The sequence below is a fragment of the Parasteatoda tepidariorum genome, chromosome X2 (assembly GCF_043381705.1).
Source record: "Parasteatoda tepidariorum isolate YZ-2023 chromosome X2, CAS_Ptep_4.0, whole genome shotgun sequence".
Classification (NCBI taxonomy): Eukaryota; Metazoa; Arthropoda; class Arachnida; order Araneae; family Theridiidae; genus Parasteatoda; species Parasteatoda tepidariorum.
The window spans coordinates 52,464,812-52,486,919 of record NC_092215.1 but is presented as its reverse complement, the minus strand read 5'-3'; the positions used below and the strand labels follow the sequence as shown (position 1 = coordinate 52,486,919).

The 22,108-nt window shown below is 25.2% G+C and overlaps 1 long non-coding RNA gene across 1 annotated transcript in view; it reads right to left on the bottom strand.

Annotated features, from left to right (window-relative positions):
• LOC122268953 (uncharacterized) overlaps window positions 1-16,581 on the bottom strand; it is an 84,642-nt gene extending 68,061 nt beyond the window's left edge. Inside the window, exon 1 of the long non-coding RNA XR_006224814.2 lies at window positions 16,133-16,581. This is a non-coding gene — a long non-coding RNA (uncharacterized lncRNA). The remainder of the gene's footprint in view (window positions 1-16,132) is intronic.
• Between the last annotated feature and the right edge of the window lie 5,527 nt (window positions 16,582-22,108).

The following is a 22,108-nucleotide window of genomic DNA, read 5'->3' as shown; positions in this document are numbered from 1 at the left end:
ACTAGTCCCAAGGCATTTCGACTCAATCTTACTACAATTAGACAAAAAACTTTTTTTTAATCTATTAATATTTAAAACTTTTGTTTTAATTAAAACAAATAAAATCTTAAATGTGATAAAAGCTTATTATGTTTTTTTAAACATAAATATACTTATTCAGGCTATTTCATAATGTCTATTAGTTTAATAAAAGTAAATTTCCCTTTTTCTTTAAATCTGTTTGTTCAAAATATAATTACTTTTTCATTTCACAATGCACTTATATTTCAATTACATTAAGCAAATATAAAAACTTTCTTTTCCGAAATAGAAAACACTTAACATTTTATACATTTAAATACAGGTAACTATATTTATTTAATTCTTTCATAAAATTTTAAAAAAAAATCTAGTTTTATAATATCCTTTGTTAGAATAAAATGGGAGACACAAAGAATTCATTTTGTTCTTTAATTTGTATTCGCATTCAAACTTACAATAAGTTTTGAAAAGAACGCCTCTTACTTCCACCTAAGCCTAATTCCAAATGTCGTTAAAAACAAAATCAATAACACGGTAAATAAAAAGAGAAAAAAATATTTCGAAGAAAACCATGAAAATTAATGCTTTAGAGAAGAAAGCCTCATCTTATAATAAAATAAGTTCCCACTTTGAATTTAAAAAGCTTTTTTCGATATTCGATCATAAGTATGATAAACCTGAATCTAAATTATATGACGACATTGTTTAAACAACAGCTCGAAACAAAAGCTAAACTTGGTTATAAAATTTGTAGTGTTATTTTTATCTAAACAAATGCTGCTCACCACTTAAATGATGCGATTAAATTAAGCCGGGATCTCAATAAAAACCTAGAAATATCCCCCCCCACCCCCTTCCATCGAGCCTGAGTACTAGAATAAAATTAGTCAGCAAGCGCAAATTAAATTTATTTTTCAATACTTTCTTCTTTCGTTCGTTCTTTTTTTTATTTTTTTCTCGGGGCCATCGAAGAAAAATGTTTCAATCTTTTAAGGAATAAATAAATGAAAGAATCAAGAGAAGAAAAAAAAGGAAGAAAACCAAATGAAATAACGAACTTGGCATTTTAAAAATGCGCTAAGAATTCTTCTTATTTGTGAATAATTGCTTACATTTCATTTTCTTTAGAAAACAACTTAAAAAATATGTTTGCGCTTTGTGGTTGTACAAGAAAACAGGGGTTAATTTATCTATTTTAAATATTGTATCGGGAATAAGTCAGACGGAATAGGAAATAAAAAAAAATGAGTAAAATGAGCAAAGAATTCAATGAGAGGATATAAATATTAAATGTCATTTATTAAGGCTTTGAATCAAGTATTTTAGATTGTCAACGAAAATTTTTTAAATCAAAAAAGAAGAAACCTTTCTATAAAATGATTTTTGCTGGTACTTAAATGATTTAATTGTCTGAATTATTTGATAAAATTAATTTTATTTAATAAAGTTTCATAAAGAATTTTTTTTTTTTCATTATTAAAAATTTCTAAAGGAGATTTTTGCATACATCCTTTAGAATTTAGAAGGTTTTATACATTTTGTATTTAACGTCTTTTAATAAAAACACATCAAGTGTTCTAAGCATTTAATTAAAATGGTAATTTATACCAAATTATGTGTAATAAATTGATTTTCTTTTATTTAAATTCAATTTTGAGTTCAGTACTTAAATTTAATTAATTTTATATGGGATTGATTTCATGTTTAAATGGTAATGAACAAAACTAATAATTTTTCTAATGACCTAAAAATTTTATGTTTTAATGATAATGAAAAGAAATTTAGTTCCAACTTTTAGTGATTATGAAAAAAGAAAAAAATCATCTCAAACTTTTAATAAGTATGACGAAATCTCAGTTAAGACTTTTAGTGATTATATAAACATAAGCTTTCGATAATCATGCAAAAAATCTCAGTTCAAACTTTTAAAGATTTTTGTAAATTCTTTAATTTATTTTTCAGGAAAACATTTAAATTTTTTTTGCTAAAATTATATAACATTCCCATTTTCAATTCTTGCAAAATAGTTTAAAATTATTATTCCTCACAATTTTCAAAACCTGAACCAAATTATTTCTTCCATATACTTTTATTGCGTGATCAAATTCGTAATGTCACGAGTCATGAAAAAAGTCACAGCCAGAGTCACGCAAAAATAAAAAACAAGTTTTTTCACATTTCACGACATATTCTTTACCGTTGTGCGTGCATTCTAAATGAATATAATCAAAATTTTAAGCAAAAATAATTGGTTTTTTGGTCGACAGTCTCTTTACACCACTACGTAACAATGCACGAAATGTGAAGAATTTCCTTGAATTCGAACTTTAGAACAAAGTTTATTCAGGTGGAGACGTTTGCAATGCACACCGGTAGTTTTACTTCAGTTTTTTTTTCTCTCTGGCGAAGCTGAGTAAATAATTCTCTTTTGCCTTTGCAAAGGTTGATGATTTGATCGTGTCTCTGGCCAGAATTCTTCATCGAATTTAAAACGAATGATTTGTATCATGCATCGATGCTTTTCAGTTAGTTTAACATGATTTTGAATTCTAATTTTAGTGAATTTTTATAAAAAAAGTATTGCTTATTTTTGCTGTGTAAAAAATGTACTACTTTGAAGCAGAAAATATTTTAGATTATATCTATGAGTTACACAAAAATTAACTACTTTATTTATTTTAAATGCAGTACACAAAATCTAGTAATAAGTATAAAATTTGGTAAATGATGGAGATTTAAAAGATGATGGAAAATGATGGAAATTTAAAAGAGTATTATACTTTCTTTCCAAAGACAGATATATTAATGGCTCAAGGGAAATAAGGTTCTGGTAAAATTATCTTTATGTATAGTAATGACACTTCTGATAAAAAAGAGAAAAAGCAGTTATTCAGATAATAAAAACTAAAATATACTGTATTTGAACAATTTATTTAATAACAGTGAATAATTACATTTTTTCTTCAATTGGGTTCATATGGTAAAGGACAACAAGAAATTACAGTCCTTATTTCCTCATATTTAGTAAAAAATAAAAAAACTGGAAAGTAAATTTAACCGAAAAAATTCTATTTATGCCATGCTCTAAGGCATATAGATAAAATTACCTAATTTTACCACATTTACCTGATTACATCGCATACTATAAAATCATACTTTATTGCTAATTTTACCAAAATTATTCCCAAAGCATTTCGGTAAAAATTACTCAGCTTTTGGGTTTTTCCATGGAGTCAGAAAAAGGGTAAATTTTACCATATTCAGGTATCGTTGATCAAGCTTTTTTTCTACGCCACCTCACATTACATTAAAATGGCCTATTTTGCTATAAGACAAGTTATGGATTTAAAAAAATGTAAAAAGTAACACTGAAAAAAGAAAGAAATGTTTCACGTAGTGTTTTCAAAGAATATGATTTGTCTTCTTATTTTAAAAAATACTTTAAACACTATAAAAACATAATAAAAAGTTCAGAATTTTTCATTTTTTTCATAGATTGTACTGAATTCAACTTATTTCATTTCGTTTTTTGATAAAGTCCGTTAAATTCAATTTGTTATCGTTATTACATTTAAACGTTATTTCTTTTAAATTTTTAATGAGGAAACTTATATAAAATAGAAATTTAGTTAAAAATATCTAAAAAAAAGAGCTCTTTGATTAAATAAATAATCCCAAGAAACAGGAGCGAAAATATATACTTGATAATATAAAATTTCATTTGCTACAAGAAAGATCGTATGTCTAGAATCTAGCTCCACTACATAATTATCCCATAGATTGGCACAGATAGATCGTTTTCATTTAAAAATTCCACTATCTTAAATTGTTATTTTATAAAGTACTGAACGAAAAACGCTGGAACAGAACTTAGCAGTACCTTTCCTCTCGTACATAGAGCATAAAATTAATATATTTGCCATCAAAAATATTTTGTACAAATGCATTTATTCCTGAAATATCTCAATACCAACATTACCAAATGAGAATAAAAATGAGCTCCATGGGAACTTCAAATTGCTCGGTAAATTTTAGCAAAGAGTTTTGGTAATGATTTTGGGTAAATTAACTTTAAAATATGTTATAATAATATGTTACAAAATTAAGTAAATGATGTAAAAGTAGGTACATTTTTCATAAGTTAAATACAATAATTATATGTTTGTTATTATTACTATTAATGTTTTTAACAATACGAATTTATTCAGCTGATTTCGTTACTGTTTTCTTATCCGATACTAATTCTTTGTAAACGCGTTTTCTTTTATTATTTGCTGCATTTTTTTTAAAATATTCAACCGTTATTGCACGATAACAAAGAAATTATAATGGGTCAACAGATTATGAGAAAAGGATAAAGTAAATAAGAATTTATTTCATTCGTAAAGTAATTTATTCCATTGGTCCATTAGTATTGATTCTATAGAAATGTCATCATTGTTTTCCTTCTCGATTCTTAATCTATATAAAAGCTACTCTTTAACTTGCTGTATCATATAGTTAATGTGGGACAGAAAATCATGAAGAAAAAATAGGTACATATAAATATTATTTTATTCATTGATCATTGTTACATTTGTATTGATTTTGTATAAGTAAAATTTAATATTTCCTTCCTTTTTCGATTCACTTTCTGTTGATTCGTTACTTTTCAAACACTTAGATAATAGTTTAGAAATTTACAAAGGGACAAAGAATAAAATTACACGACACAACTATTATAAGATAAGTAGAGTAATAAAACAGTACTTATTATCTTTTCATTAAATTCATTAATCAATTTGTGTAGATTCAATAAAACCATTATTATCCATTATTTTTTTTTCTCGGATTCCTTTCCTTATATATCTACTATTTTATATTGTTGTTATATCTACAATTTTTTTATCGAAGTTAATTATCAAGAACAATAATCATAGGACAGGAGGAGTAATAAATAATTAATTATTTAAATATTTTAAGGAAACAAATATCGGGAAAATGAAACCAATGAAACCAAACCAGGAAAATGAAACCAAACCAGACTTCTCCTATAGGAGGAAATTCATTTATTTCATTAATCCATCATCAATCCTACATCCATTTTTGCGTTCTAAATTTCCATTGTTCTAGTTGCATTGAAAAACAGTAAGAAATTTTTAAAGTTAAATGTAACCCAGCGAAAAATTAAATTTTCATAAAAGCAAACCGAAATAAGTGCACTACCCCTAGCTTAGGCCCGCATTTGTAGCAATGATACACTCCTGAGTATCCCTGCTTTGAGTTTTGTTTCGTGCCTCAACGAGACATTTATCTCCGCATATATTTACTTTTGCCCTCTCTAGCATTCATGAATTTCTATTAGCCTCATGTCAGAAGCATTTCTTGCTTTTCTTTCCAAACTTCCTACATAAATGTAACTTTGATTGGCGCCATCTATGAGATATCTCCTCAACTACGGCTCTCCAGGAGAATTGAAATGATTTGCTAAGAGAAAAGAAAATATTTTGCTCAACGGCGGTGGCAAACTTTTCAGTACTTAAATTCCAGGCACCATTATATTTTACGTATATATAAATTCTGATACGTATATATAAAATTTACCCATTTAGTTGTAAAATGAGTCTGATTCATTTTTAAAAATTTTACACGAAAGAAAAATATATTGAAGACAAATATATCGAACCCAGCCAAATCAGTAGTTCGGAACACAGTAAATTCAATAGTAATAAGAATTTAAGTTAAAAATTTGAATGATTACTTAAAATTATCAAACCATATTAACATATTAATAATCAACACCAATGATATATTAAACAAATATAAAAGATAATAAGAAAAAAAGTCAAATATTATAATTTTCTGGAAAGAAATAAAAAAAAAAACATAAAAAATAATTAACATTCGAAAAAATAATAACGAAAAAATATAATCTTCCCATCAACTTACACGATTATATCAGCAGAGGTAGTGCTTTCTAATATTGTATTAATACAGTCAAAGCAAAATATATTAGTACTATAACGTGGGGAGCACCAAAAGAGGAAATAATCGATTTGTAAACAAAATTGCAAAAATTGCACAAATGGGATTATATAAAGAAAGGACAGTAAACAGATACAGTGTACTTACGAACAACCTGCAAAAAGGATTTAAAAATATTTTCATAACTAAGTTACTAGATTACAAAATTTGAAATTAAAGCGTAAATTTAGGATAGTGGGGTATATGATTTCAAAGCGTGTTGATACTGAAATAAAAAACCGCATATTTGATTTGTCTGTTACCTTGGATTGGCCGGAAAATTGGATTTGCGCAAAGTAATAATATATTTTGCTGGATAATTCCAAGTTGATAATTAATAAAATGTCGCAGTGCAGATACAAATTTTAATTCAATGATTTTTACATAAATGAACATTTATTGCATAATATTGAATATTGGAGGAGGTTATTGATTAGTAATAAAAATTTTTAACTACGGATTTGCCAAAATTTATTTTTTAAATTCCGAAATATCAATCTAGATAGCCAAAAGATTTTTATGTAATTATATTCCTTTGAAAATTTTAATACACAATTAACACAACGACTTTATATACTGTGTAATTAAAGTTGTTGAATGTCCGCTTTTATAATCAAATTTAGGAAAATTATGTCTGTTTTTTGGGATGAGCAAATATTACTGAAAATTACTTCAATTCTATTTATTTAATAAAAAGTAGAGTTTAAATTACTATTTTTAGAAATTTTTAAAGTCCATTTTTTTATAAAATCTAATAGTTTATTTTCAATAAACTTCAAACCATTTCTTTTATGATTTACGTCAACACTACAGATATTGCATAATCCGAAACATTTATTTAAATACTGGTAATAACAATACATAAATCCTAAATATAAATTAATATTATCGTCATAATTACGAAACAATATTAACTCATTGGGTAAAATATTATTTAACGAAATTATAGATATTTCTTTAAAATTAAAGATAATTAAAATATCAATAAATATAAAAACAAATTTAATATTAAATGCATAAATTTTGTTTATAATAGTGCAAAATTAAGTTATCCAGATGCGATAAAAAATCCATCGATTTTTACTGTATACCTGTATACAATTCATTTGAATAAAAAAGATTAAATCTATTTAATTTAAAATATTTAAATCAAGTATGATAGGAAAAATATGTTAATATATATATATGTATATATATATATATGTGTGTGTTATNCCCCATTATTTTTTCTAAAAAATAGTGACTCCTATAGTATTTCTTATAACCAATAAAAATTGGTGTATAAGTTTTTCTGTTTAGATATATAATAATTTAGATATTATATATACAGAGAGAGAGGGGGGGGGAAGTTTAGTATAAGCAGTAAATTATGAATTACCTTGTATTACTACAAATTCTTGCATTACATTAAAATGAACTTCTTAAATTACAAAGATCAGTCAATATTTATTCTATGTCATAAGATTAATAATTGCAGTTTTTCCACTGATTTTAATATCATTCATTTTTTTTTTTCCAGAAAAATTGTTAAACCAAGGAAAAAAATATTGCTAAAACTACCATAAAATAGTAAAATTAGCCGTGTTTCTGGCTCTATGGGACCACTAAAATCCACGATAATTTTTACTGAGTCTCTTTGGTTGTAAAATTAGCAATAAAATATGGTTTTATAATATGTGATAAAATTTGGTAAATATGGTAAAACTTTATGATTTTATCACGATGCCTCAGAGCTTGGCATAGCAAGCCATTAGCTTGGTTAATTTTACTTTTCAGTTTTTTACTTTTCACTTAATTTGTCTAAGTGTGTGGTTATATGATCTATAATTTTCTAAACAAGAATTTCCGGCAAATCAATTCCATATGAACGAAAATAGAAATTACCAACTGTATAAAATTCAAAATTAATGATGTGCTGAGAAACCAATAAAATATACATAACTCCAATTGTATTGTAATAGGTGCCTTTAAATTATAAAAACATTTTCAACGAAACAAATCTGTTTTAATATGGTGTGGAATGAGTCATGAATAGCAATGATGAATAGCAAATGAGTAACAAATATTAAAATGCGTTAGTTATTAATGATCCAAAATGTTATTATTTTTCGTGTTTCATTGTTTTTCAAAGTTTCGTTGCTTTTCATTATTGAATCTAAAGCGTTTCAGCGTGTAATTGTGAAGCAAATAATTTTTAAGATATGAAAAGTAATTACTCAATATAAGAAATATTAATAATTATAACTTCGACTTCAATTAAAGGAAGTAACAGACTATCATTATCCTATAATAATAAATAAGTAAATGCTAAAAAAAACTACTAGAACTGTAAAAACAGCTATTTTAAAGAAATATTTTCTTCACATTTACATTAAAACTAATTTCAAAATTAAATTTTATATCAACCAAAATCCTTTCATTCATTCATTTTTAAAGAAAACCTATAGCATGCTTAAATCTACATTTGTTTTCTATTTGTTTTTGTTTGTTTTGTTTTTAAATGTTTAATTAATATAAGGATTCACAAAAATTAAAAAAATCTTTAAAAAAAACACAAAAGTGTTTCATTGTTATAAATAAACTTTATTTATTTGTAATTTTAAAACATATGTATCTATGTTATATCTTAAAGTTATTGAATAACGAGATAAAAACCAATTTAATCATAACCTTACTAAAATAAAGTTATAGACGGTGATTTAATAGAAACCTGTTAATAATAAAAAATACAACAAGTAGATAAAAGTGCTTTGTTATTTAAAGGAACTATTTTATTACGTATCCATTAAAATTAGATTCAAAAGTGTTTTTCCAATAAAACTCAATCATTTCATTTATTCATTTTTAATAAAATCACGCACAATACAATATTTTTTTTTTCACAAATTCGAAAAATATCTTAACTTTAATTGAAATACCAAAACCAATATAAATTGAACAAATTTTTAATTGATACTCCATTTGCAAAGTTGAGACGAGTCGAAATCAAATCTCGAATAAGAATGCTTATCAAATTTCCTACAATTTCAATAAACGTAAAAAATAAGCAACTCGAGATTTATTTCAATCCCACAACTACTTGTTAATCTCTCCAGAGCGATAGAATAACAATACATATTTAATTAACTTAGTAATTCCTTTTCCAATATCAAATCAGAGAATTGATGAAATGCGATGAATAAAATATATTCTCATTCGCTGTGCTTATTTCTAAATGTCTCGAGTATTGTTGCATCTAAATGAATTAAAATTTCACTAGAGATTGAATTTTTTCTCGAATGGCTTTGAAATAAACTTTTATGCCCATTATACTCTAGAGACGCTAGTCGATTTGTGTTAAAAAGGGATAAGTTGTAAGTTCTTTATTTTTAGTAAAAAAAAATGTATTCTGTCTTTTGATTAGTATTTAATGAATTTTCTTTGTAAAATCAGTTTTAAAGCTTCGCTATAAGTGTAGTGACAAAGTTTTCGTTATTTTCATATAAAAAACGTTCATAAATTATTTTATTTTCAACGTAAAAATGCGAAAGTTAGGGTTAACGAATACTTTTTGGGTGCTTTAGGCTTCTTCGAATACAAAGTTTCGCTAATTCCTCAATTGATTTAAATGTGGTTATGTTTTTAAATGTTCAGAAAAGTTTAATTTTTTCATAATTTAGCTTATCGTGTGATACTAACTTGTAAGTTACAATAAATGTATTTAATGTTTATCTTTGCTATCAAATTTTATACCTAAGTCTTTTATTGACTTTTAATTAGTTCACGAAATTTAATGTTATTTGTAAATCTAAATAGTAGTTAACACTTTTAAAAAAATTTGTTTATTTAGATAAAGTATAATGTTTGTAAGTTTTATAAACATTATACTTTAATTTATTTTTTCTGTTATAGATATTATATAAATTCTCCATTTTGATAAAGTAAATTGTTTAGCACAAGTTCACAAAGCTCAGAAACTGTCGTAACTTTCTGAATTTGTAACATTTATTATTTTACAAAAAATTCCCAAGAAGGTCTTGTTTACTTTTTAAAAGATTAAAATGTTTAATGATATTTATAACTATTTGGGGATACGTTGTAAGTTCTTTATTTTTAATTGAAAAAAAGTCTTCTGTCTTTTGATTGAATTTTCTCCGTAAGATCAGTTTTAAAGTTCCACTGTAAGTATTGTGGCAAAGTTTTTATTATTTTTTATTTAAAAAAAAAAAANAAAAAAAAAAAAAAAAAAAAAAAAAAAAAAAAAAAAAAAAAAAAAAAAAAAAAAAAAAAACGTTTATAAATTATTTTTATTCTTATCGAAAAAATGCGAAAGGTAAAGTTAACGAGTACACTTAAGGCTACTTCGAATACTTATTTTCGTAAATTTATCTTTTAAATAACTATTGATTTAATGGATTTTTGTGTTAAAATGCTAGTAAATTTTAAATTGTTTTATAATTTGGTTTATCATGTGATATTAATATGATTACTGATTGTTTCTCTTTTTCACCAAATTTTATATCAAGGTCTTTTATTGACTTTTAATTAGTTCACAAAGTTTAATGTCATTCGTTAATCTAAGTAGATATAGTAGTTAACACTTTAAAAACAATTTGCTTATTTCGATAAGGTACAATGTTTATAAAAATTTGTAAACATTAATTTATCTGTTCCGTTACTTATGTTTTATTAAATCGCCATTTTGATTAAATAAATTGTTTGGCACAAGCCCATAAAGCTCAGAAAACATCGGTTATGTTTCTGAATTTCAATTTTTATAACATTTTTTATTTTACAAAAAAGAAACCCTTAAAATGTCTTTGTTTACTATTAAAAAGATTCAAATGTTTAATGCTCTTATTTCCTACTAAAATCCTTTTTGAAGAGCTTTTAAAACAAAACGTTGCAAACTGATATAAGTTCTTATGATGAAAAGTTATCATGATGCCATCTATTTATCGATGAGTTAATTAATCTGATTAATTACAAAAATAAATTATTAACATATGAAAATATGGAGCTGGCAATCTAACTCCTATACGTGATGAAAAGTAAAGATGCATTTTTAGTTCCATTGTATTGATTGAAAATACTTTTCATTCTATTATTTTTACATACATCAAAAATGTAAGCAAATTCTTACGTCATTTTAAACCAAATTAAAACATTTAAACTAAACGTCCTCCAGGAATTCATTTGCTTTTGCATTTTAATTTTTCCATTATCAGTTTGTATATTTTTTTTTCAAAATACAAAGGAAAATGTTTGAGACAAAAAATATTTTTTCTTGCAGTGTGGTGGAATTGAAGGCTAACCAACAATATTCCGATTATTCGATTTTTATTCCACTTTTCCAATTGGTAAAATTCTGGAAAAAGTATTATGATAAGAATTTCATACTATTTAATTTTACATTGATATGTAAAGTGTATCCCCCATTATTTTTTCTAAAAAATAGTGACTCCTATAGTATTTCTTATAACCAATAAAAATTGGTGTATAAGTTTTTCTGTTTAGATATATAATAATTTAGATATATTTATTACCTGAAAACTTGTTATATTTTTAAAATAAAAAGAATTAATTTCTTGAAATTTTTGTAACATAATTAAAAATTTATAAGTTTATTATGTATAATCTATATATTATAATTTCTAATATAGTGTCTATAGAGAGAAGCATCAATTGAAGATGTATTGTGAAAATTTAAAATGATTTGAAGAAAAAAAAATATTAATTTTTAAAAAAAACAAGCATATTAATTTATAAACAGTTGTTAGAGAGAGGAAATTAATTACATTTATTTAAACAAATGAAAAAATGAAATAAAAACTATACATTTTTTTTATTTAAATTTCTTTTAACTTTTTTGTAATTTTTAGTAATTTGACAATACAGTATATAATTCATATTTGCGCTGATAATTGGGAGTAGTCTATAATTGCATAGACATAAATTATATCCTTATAGAATTCTATTTTTAATGATTTTGTTAACTTTTTTACTCGTAATTTATATTGTGTTTCATTTATTTAATCAACGGAGTTTTTCTGAGTTCTTTTAAGTAAAACAGAGCATTGTCTATGTTTTTTTCCCTTTTTTTTTGAAAAATCATTGTTTTAAACTATGAACAGAATGTAATAGATAAAAATGCAAAGTTTTGTGAAAAAAAATCCTCCAGCTCTTTTTCAGACAATGATTTTAACTATAGATCAGAATTTTATGTTAGTTCTGCATATAAATACCATATTAATTTGAAAAAAAAAAGTATAATGCATTATATATATATATATATATACCCATNACGCTAAGGAAAAAAGTAATTGTTTACACAGTAGTTTTTTTTACGTGAAATATTGAAGAAAAAAATATTCTCATCTGAAGCGTTGATGATTTGTTCTTTATATATATATATATATATATATATATACAGCTTTATTGTTTTTACGCGACTGAAACCAGTTTGCTCTTGCTTACGTTCGTGCATTAATTGGTTAGCATTGTAATGAAATATGTTAAATATAATTACAAACAAGAGGTATTTAAAAAATCTCCTGAATAAAAACCAGTTACATGTTTGTTTAAATATAAAAATAGTGTATAAAAACTCATGCAAAACATGTCATTATTAAAAAAACAACAGTGCGTCTATTAATTTAATCTAATTATTATAATATAATAATATAATACCTGATGTAATAAATAGTCTATATTTATATAATATATCATCGAATTTATCCTATCGTCGAATTTATATTATATATCCTTTAATTTAACCAATACCAATACATGAACGTAAACAAGCACAAGCCGATTTCAGTCTCTTAAAAACAATAAAGCTGTATAGTATCACCTGATAATTAAGATTTTACATAGAATCATATATATAGTTGTATGCATATATTTGAAAATAAATATAAAACATGAAAAGGGTTGATCAAGATTTTCTTTTTTTTTAAATGAGTAGATTAGTTAATTTTACATTTATTGAAATTGTCATGAAAATTGCTTTTGTTGCAATTTAAAAACTTAACTTTTCGTTACTAGAGTAAGAAAAACTTGATTTTGAAAACTAGATTTTCACATAAACTTTGTTAATTTTTTTTCATGATATTCTGAAATTATATATTACCCAAATTTGCGCAACAATGGAATAATTAATAAATTTTGCATTTCTTTTAATGACTATCAGATAGAAGTTTCAGATGCAATCTTACAAAGCAAATAAATACATAAATGAAGGACAACGATAGCATAATAATAAGCACAATCAAATTTTATTTATTTTTTAAGTTACACAATTTTGGTATCCAAAAATGTTCAAGATTTGACTTAAAATGGAAGTAATTGAAGTAAATAAGCATAAGCATAGTCTTTATTTATAAATTATTTCAAAGTTACTTTATTCCGAAAAACAGAAAGACATTTTATTATAAAATTTTTTAGATACATTTATCGTTCACTCTAAAATATTTGTTGGAAGCACAATAATTTAAAAAAGCTTTACATAATAAATGCTGAGTTTAAAATTTTCAACTTTAATTTTTTAAAGAAACTAAATCTTTTGTTTGGAATGAAATGATGTAATAAAAAAACAGGAGATAATGAAGACTGAGGGTACGAAAACAAGTCAACATGTTTTTTTATCACGTTTTTTTCGCTTGTTTACATAATTAGATTTCTTCTCTCATTAAAAAAACTATATTAAATAAAAATTAATAAGACTATATTAAATAAAACAGAGAATAAAATTTAGAAAATAATTTTATAAATTAATACTATTGGGAAAGAAAGTACTAATCAAAAATGTAATTATCCAGGTTTATATTATTTCATAGATATATATAACAAAATTATATGTAATTAATTATGTATAACAAAAGCTTAATTATATATAACAAAAAGTTTGAATATTCACATTTATGGAGAAATCAGTATCATAAATTTAAATACTGAATGAACTTGCGAAAAAAATAAGAATTGTTTCTGTTTCACTGAACTATTAAGCATGATTTTATTTAAATTTAATAAAAACATTCATTCGAGATATTATCACTTATGTTTCATCATTTTTGAGAAATTTATGTATTTCAAATTTCCAAATACTATTACAGATTCTATATAAATGAATATGTAATTACTATTGCAAACTGTACATTTATGCATTATTAGGTTTGCAATGTGTTTGAAAAATAAAATATTTTTAATGTGTAATAAACAAATAATTATTATGTACTAACAGAAATCGAACTTGGTCTCGTTAATTGTAAAATTTCGAAATTATTTTTGATAAATTTAATTAAAAATAGTATTAACTTAATAACAATGCTTAGCAAGGGTGATTTTGCTTAAATTAAAAAAATGGTGTTATAAAGAAACTTTTAATTTTAGGTGATATCAATAGATATAAATTGAAATTGTGGAAGCAAACAACATTTAAATATAATTTTATAAAAAAGTTTGTTCTTTACATCATTATTATTATTGCTTATAAATAAACATATCATTGAGTATATTTAGAGAAAAGTCTACATTGAATATGTTTTTTCATAAAAATAATCCTTTTGAAATCCTTAATAATGCTGAAAAATAGAAATAACTTGCAGTGCAGTAAATTTTGGAGAACAAACTTCATTTAGTTCAAATTAAATTCATTAAAAAGTTTATTCTTTTACGTTATTGGTAATATTTAAAACGTGTTTAAATATTTAACTATTACCAAGATTAACCAAGGTGCTATTGTCTGTGGTTTAAATTTAACTTCAAAGTACATAATTGGATTATTTAGAAATATTTCATTTCAAGGTCAATTTACTGAACAGTTGTATGAGCAACTAAATTTTTAATTGTTTCGATAACATAATTTTTTTCAGAACAAAGAAGAAAGAGTAAGAAGTAAGCATGCAACGTATTAATTGGAAATTTATAAGATTTTTAATTTTAAATTCAAAGTGTGCAATAATGTAATGGACAAGTAATATTTTCAAACATTACAAATAATTCATGAAAATTTTAGTCTAAATTACAGAATTATATATACTTATATATACANTATGTAGTATATATTATATAGAGACAAATATAAAATGGCTTTAGATTTTCAAAAAAACTTTGCTATAATAATATTTTTTCCATTTTAAGCAATTAGAATTTCTTTAAATGTGTAAGCATGCAGTGTCAAATAGAAAATCATTAATAATAACCTTGATTTATACTACTTTTGTTTAAATAGATTATTTGGATTTTTTTGAAGAAAAAAAATGAGTCATATATATTAATAATAAATTAAGTGAAAAATGTAAAGGTTTGTATAAAAATTTTTGAAATCCTAAAGTCTAAGGTGAATTAAATTTTGTTTAGTACTGGAAAATAATTCCATTTTGTTAAAAACTTAATCAAAAACAATCTGTTGTTACAACATGCATGATATCAAAATATTTTTGAATATTTATATCATTTCTAATATTGAATAACCACGCATTTATATAAATTGTATATTAATTTCATATTTAATTTTGCAATTCAAATTGTTATTTATTAAAATATATTATCAACATATTGTCAAGTGTTATCAAACTTCATTTCGATCATCGTCATATTCTTTTTATAATTATTTTACATTAGCTTCAACTCCAATTTACCAGTTGAAATTGTTATTTATTAAAATTTATTTTAACATTAATTTCTTTTAAAAAATATGCAATTGTTTTTAATCAATGAAAACAACATAATCTTATCCCCTAGCGTTATCATGCTTCATTCCGATTATCTTTAGATTCTATCTATAATTATATTATATTAATTTCATAACAAAATTAACAGTTGAAATTTTTATTTATTAAAATTTATTTATTGCATTAATTTCATTGAAAAGTTTTACAATTATTTTTTGATCAATGAAAACAACATTATCTTATTCTCGAGTGTTATCATACTTCATTTTGATCATCATCATCATAATTATTTTTATTAATTTTACATCCAATTTAACAGTTAATAATGAAATAATTAATTTCATTAAGAAATGTATAATTATTATTTTATTTGCTTTCAGTGCAAATTATGCATGAAAACAATATAGAATTTACGATTATAATCATATTTCATTTCAACTTATCCCTAACCTTACCTTCGATGCAATAAAAAAATAGCCGGTAAAGGGAGAAGCAGATGGCCGTCCTAGGGTTAGCCCTGTCCGGGAGCTCGTCATTTCCAAGCTCCGGCAACAATCGAACAGATAACGGCCGTCAGTGCCAGAATCTGGAACGGTAAGCTCTGAGCTTCGCAGCTCCTACTCAATCCGCGACGGGTGTTCTGTACATATTTGACGGAGAAATATTTACATATTTGTTGGGACGGTAAAAGTTCAGTGTTTAAAGCTTACGCCGACGATTCAAAGACGAGTTTCGTTTGTGTGTGCTTTACAGTCAGCTGATTGGAATTCTGAGTGAGGGTGGGGGAAGTAATAAAGGGGGAAAGGACTGGGCAGAGGATGATAGTCAAGTTATTTGTTATAGCTGCTTCGCTTTCAGAAGATAAAACAAGACTTATCCAACAGATAATAAGAATAAGTCAACATTTCCATGTTGACAAACGGGAACTAGCATCAACAATTTCAAAGATGAATAATGATTTTATATGACACATTAGGAAAAGCTGAAATGTCTACGGGCAAAAGTGGGGCGTTTGGAGCGGGGTGCATGAGGGTTTTTACGGGTAGGCGACCAGAGGAACTTACGTGATCTTCCCTTTCTGCTCCTGTTTACACAGCAATGACATAATCCTCGATAGTGAATTCGCCTCTTTGGCAAATTTACACTGCGTTACATGCTTTTCTTTTTTCATTCCTGTCTTCGATAGAACAGGTTATTCAAGAGGCTGATAAAAATGGGTAGAGGTTATTGCAAATAAAATCATTTTAGTTAATTTAGGAAGAAAAAATCAAATTGATTATTTTCAAGCATTTATTTTTTGTTTAAACATTCTTCCTTCGAAGATCAAATAAAAATGAGGTGTTGAAATGATTGGCTTGTTTGTATTTTTTTTTTTTTTTAGAGTTTTGGTTTGAAATACTTATTTGCATACAAACTTTCCAAAAAATATTTTTTATAAAATAGAAGAATTTAATTTTTTTTGTGCTGAATTTATATCATTAAAGAACTTAAATAAAATTAGATAAAAATAAAATAGGTACTGGGAAATATGCGTAAGTTGACCACTAGCGATGCATTGCTTTTCTAGTTAACTCAGAAAAAATTTCAACTTATGCAGAGGAATTAAAATGAGTAGAGATTATTGCAAATAAAATCATTTTAGTCACTTTAGGGAAAAAAAAAATCAAATTGATTATTTCCAAACATTTCCTTTTTGCTTAAACATTCTTGCTTTGAAAATCAAATAAAAGGAGATGTTGATGTTGTAGTTGACAGAGGGGCAGAGGGGGTGCGATTGTTCTAAGGTGTTGATATGATTGCCTTATTTGTAATTTTTGTTGTTTTGCTTTGAAATACTTATTTACATACAAACTTCCCAGAAATAATTATTTGGATAAAATAGAATAATAATAGGTAGTTTTTTGTCCTGGATTTACATTATAAAAAACTGAAATAAGAAATTGGATAAAAATAAAATAGGTGCGTTGATATCTGAGTAAGTAAAGTGATATCTATAAAATGCATCGACTACTTGCTTCGCATTCCTTTTGAAGTCAACTTAGTGAGTGGCCCAACTTATAAAGGCGGTCAACATATAGAGAGGATTGAAAATGGGTAGAGTTTATTATAAATGATTTCATTTCAGTTAATTTAGCTAAAAAAAAGTAAGTTCAGTACTTCGAAGTCTTTATTTTTTGTATAAACATTCTTTTTCGGAAAATCAAATAAAAATTATTGCAGAAATGATTGACTTATTTGTATTTTTAGATGTCCTGATTTTAAATATTTATTTACATATTAGCTCTCTAGAAACAATGTTTTTAATAAATAAAATAACTAGATATTTTTCTGAGCAGATATTTTTTCATAAAAAAACCAGAAATAAGAAATTGCATCAAAATTAAAACACATAGAGTGAAACTGTGTAAGTTGACAATTTGCGGCGTATTGCTTTTGTTGTCAACTTAGACAGGAGATCAACATATCGTATACATTATTCTTTCTCCATCATTCTTAATTCATTGTATTCATATATACATATTCTTACTCCGGTTTAAGGTGTTCGAAAAGTTAAAACAGTCGATAGTTTGCTCAAATTTCCCATGTGCTCAAGGGACAAAATATTTGTAAGCTTTAATCACAATATTTTAAAATTTGTTGACGCATTAGCAATATAAAAACTTCATAAGGCTGCGGCAGGAAATGACGGCCCAATCGCATGTTCATGAAGTGAATTTATTTAGAATTTGATAACACGCATTATTTTTATTACTATTATCTTCTTCAAGCAGAACCAGCTGAATTTAATTCATTTTTTTTTTTTAGTTTTTTCTCTCCTACTTTACCTTTGTTAGCAGTGGTTGTATAATTATTATAACTGAATTCACGGATATTTTATGAATCAGTTAGTTGCCTCATTTAGCCAGCCGGAATTGCAATCCAGGCAGGCTAATTGAGGAAACGATTTATAATATTTTCGTGAATTCAGTTATGAAAAATGTACAACCATTGCTAATATATCTGAATAACGATAAATTAATGAAGTTTTTAATATAAGTCATAACTAAGCACTATTAGTGTGTTATTGACGTGTATGATGTGTTCGCGTTGAAAAATTAGAAGAAAAAATTAGTAATTTCTAACGTGGAATTTTGTTCACACGTAAATCAACTTATCTTAAAAATTGTGTTTTGCTTTTCATGCAGTGAATCTGTTTCTTCTATATTTTATGTATTATGTATATTTGGTGTATGGATTTGTGTATTTTGTGTTTGGACTGTTGGACTAACTATGTAAACCATATTAAGGTTGCTAAAGCTAATATTTAGTGAATATTTCCAGTTACACCATAAATTCCGCTGTATTTGATTTATCAACAACATATCAGAAGTAATTAAATCCTTAATTAGATAATGATCTAATTTATCTCTTTTAGATGATCTCCGTACACCATAATATGTTTTAATGTATTTTCTGATGTTTGTGTTGGTGTTTAAATCAGCATTTTATGCTTATACCCATAATAGTTTGAAACAGTCTACTAACCCGTATTAAAGTGTTACGGTACCAAAAAATCAAATTGCTACCGATCTATTCATTGTGCACTTCTGACTCAATTAAAGTAACTGCTTTCCTTTATGGAGACTTATTTTTTATTTCCTAGTATTTATTTAAGATTTTATAACTATCGCGTGTATTTCTAGATATGAGCAGTATGGAAGATATTCATTACATTAACATGTTTAAAACCATACAATCACCAAATTAACTAACTATCGCGTATAATTCTAGATATGAGCAGTATGGAAGATAATCATTACATTAACATGTTTAAAACCATACAATCACCAAATTAACTAACTATCGCGTATATTTCCAGATATGAGCAGTATGGAATATAACCATAACATAATAACATGTTTAAAATCATACAATCACCAAATTAACTAACTATCGCGTATATTTCTAGATATGAGCAGTATGGAAGATAACCATTACATTAACATGTTTAAAAACATACAATCACCAAATTAACTAACTATCGCGTATATTTCTAGATATGAGCAGTATGGAAGATAAACATTACATTAACATGTTTAAAACCATACAATCACCAAATTCTCATAAAAATAAATTGCCTAAGTAAAACATCCCCTTGATAGCAATCTGTACCAAATTTATAATCAATTCAAGTGAAAAGTTTCTCATTTGACATTTAATTTAATAATATAGCTTTCATTCACTTTTGACTCGAAAAGTTTAAATCAACAAACAATGTAAATTAAAAATTCATCAACTCAATAAACAGAATAAATATTTGCTAAGAGTCATTACTAATATCCTCATTAATATACCATAGAAAATTATATAAAATGCTTCTTGTTATAGACTCGGTATATTATTTTTCTTAATTATATTTCATCTTAATTTTAGCATCTGTAGGATGTACAACTATGTTAACTAATACTAAATAAACTAAAAAGAGAAAAATATTTTTAAATGAATTAATTATTCAAACGAAATTATTTATAATAGTTGAAAAAAGCGCAATAAAATAAAAGTGCAAAAGCAGACAGACGTTTTATTAGTTGTAGTACTTTATTTGCGTCGCACTAGAGCTGCGCAATGTTTTTCAACGGTCTGGTAAACATCCCTGAGGATGAGGGATCCAAAGGCATGCCATCCCAGTTTTGATTCCCAGGGAGCCCAACGACCTGCCCGAAAAGTAGAGAACTTTACAGTGGAACAGTTTAACGAGGACCAATGCCACACACCCTCGATCCCTTCGCAGGGCGATCAAAGTTAGTCATCCTCCCACTCACTTATTGCAGCCAGTGATCATGTGGGAGTCGTGTCTTATGATCCCCACAGATAGCTCACTGTGGGTCACAGCCATCTTGACACTGTCTCATCAGTGTTGGTACTGACAATTTTACTTATTATGTACCTTTTAACACTGAAATGACTGCAAACTTTTAAATTTATTTTTAGGCATTTTTCTACTCTGTTATTCACCAACATTGTGATAATTGCGTGTGACATCATATCAGATAATAACATAATGAGGAATTTTGAAGTTAGGAAAAACCTTTCCTGTTAATTCATGAAAAATCATTTTTGTTTAATCAGCGAAACAATTTTTTTTAAATTTAAACTTGGAAAAAAAAATTTAACTGCGCACAAATTTTTGCATAAGAATACATAGATTCTTGTATTTGATATAATTCTTAAATGTAACCAAATTGTTTCGAAAGTATTAAGTGCAAAACTATTCATAACAATTTATTCTAAAATATTAAAAATAATAAAATTGATTTTCGGTACAAAAATTTGTATAATAATAAATATTTAATTTCTTTCTTCATATTTATAAATTTTAATTATTTCGCATTTTATTTCTTATTCAAAAACTAAAGAACTTGCATCGAATATCTGACAAAAAATTTTCACATTATTTTAAATGGAGAATTTCGTTTAGCTGAAAAACTATTACAGTAATAGTAAAAACATGGGTTGGATTTTCTGCACCTGTTTAAAGCCAACAATATTATATTTTTTTCTTTTTTTTTTTTTTGTTGCTAGAAAGTAAAACTTTGCTGTAAAAATATACTGAATCTTTTTGAAGCCACTACGATCTAATTATAAAGTTTGTTTTTTAAATGTTTTTTTGTCTATAAAATAAAGCAAAGGGAGTATAAAAATTACATGCTTAAAAATTTTAAAGATTAATTCCAAAGGAAAAAAAATATTTTTCTGCTCTTCTGTTCTGCATCAGTAAATGATATGCATAAAGAGCTGTATTTTTTCCATCGTAACACAAGAAAAAAAAAGGAAAAAGGCAAATATGATTTTAAGAATTTTTTTCATCTTTTAGGCGTTGATAATAAGCTGCATCCGTTAAATTTTTTATAATAGCTCAGTGCGAATTTGACATGTGTCAGATATTGTCTTTAAACATTTTTTCGGTGCACTTTAAAAAATTTTTCCGGAATATTAACTTTCTTCTTTTTTAATAATACACTTTTTGGAATATTAATTTTCTTCTTTTTTAATATTATCTTTTTTAGTATCAATTAATTTTTGCTAAGTAAAAAGTAACGTTAGAATTTTATTTTGTTTTCGACTTATATACTACTAACGCTATGATTTTAACTTTTTGTGTTTGTTTACTTTCATTTTTAAAACTTCATCTAATTTTTTTATCAGACTTTTTATGGTTTCACAACTGATATTTCTTTCCTAATAATTACAAATTTGCTTAAGAAAACAAGTTTTTCTAAAAAAAATAAAAATTGAAAGAGTTTGGTTTAAAAATATACGAAGACTGTTTTAGTTTGGTTCTGATACTTTGATGAGTAATTACAATATAATGATAGTCTTCGTTTTTTTCCCGAGCTTTTTATAAAGTATGCACAGAAGGATACATGATTCAACTGCACTATGAAATTAAT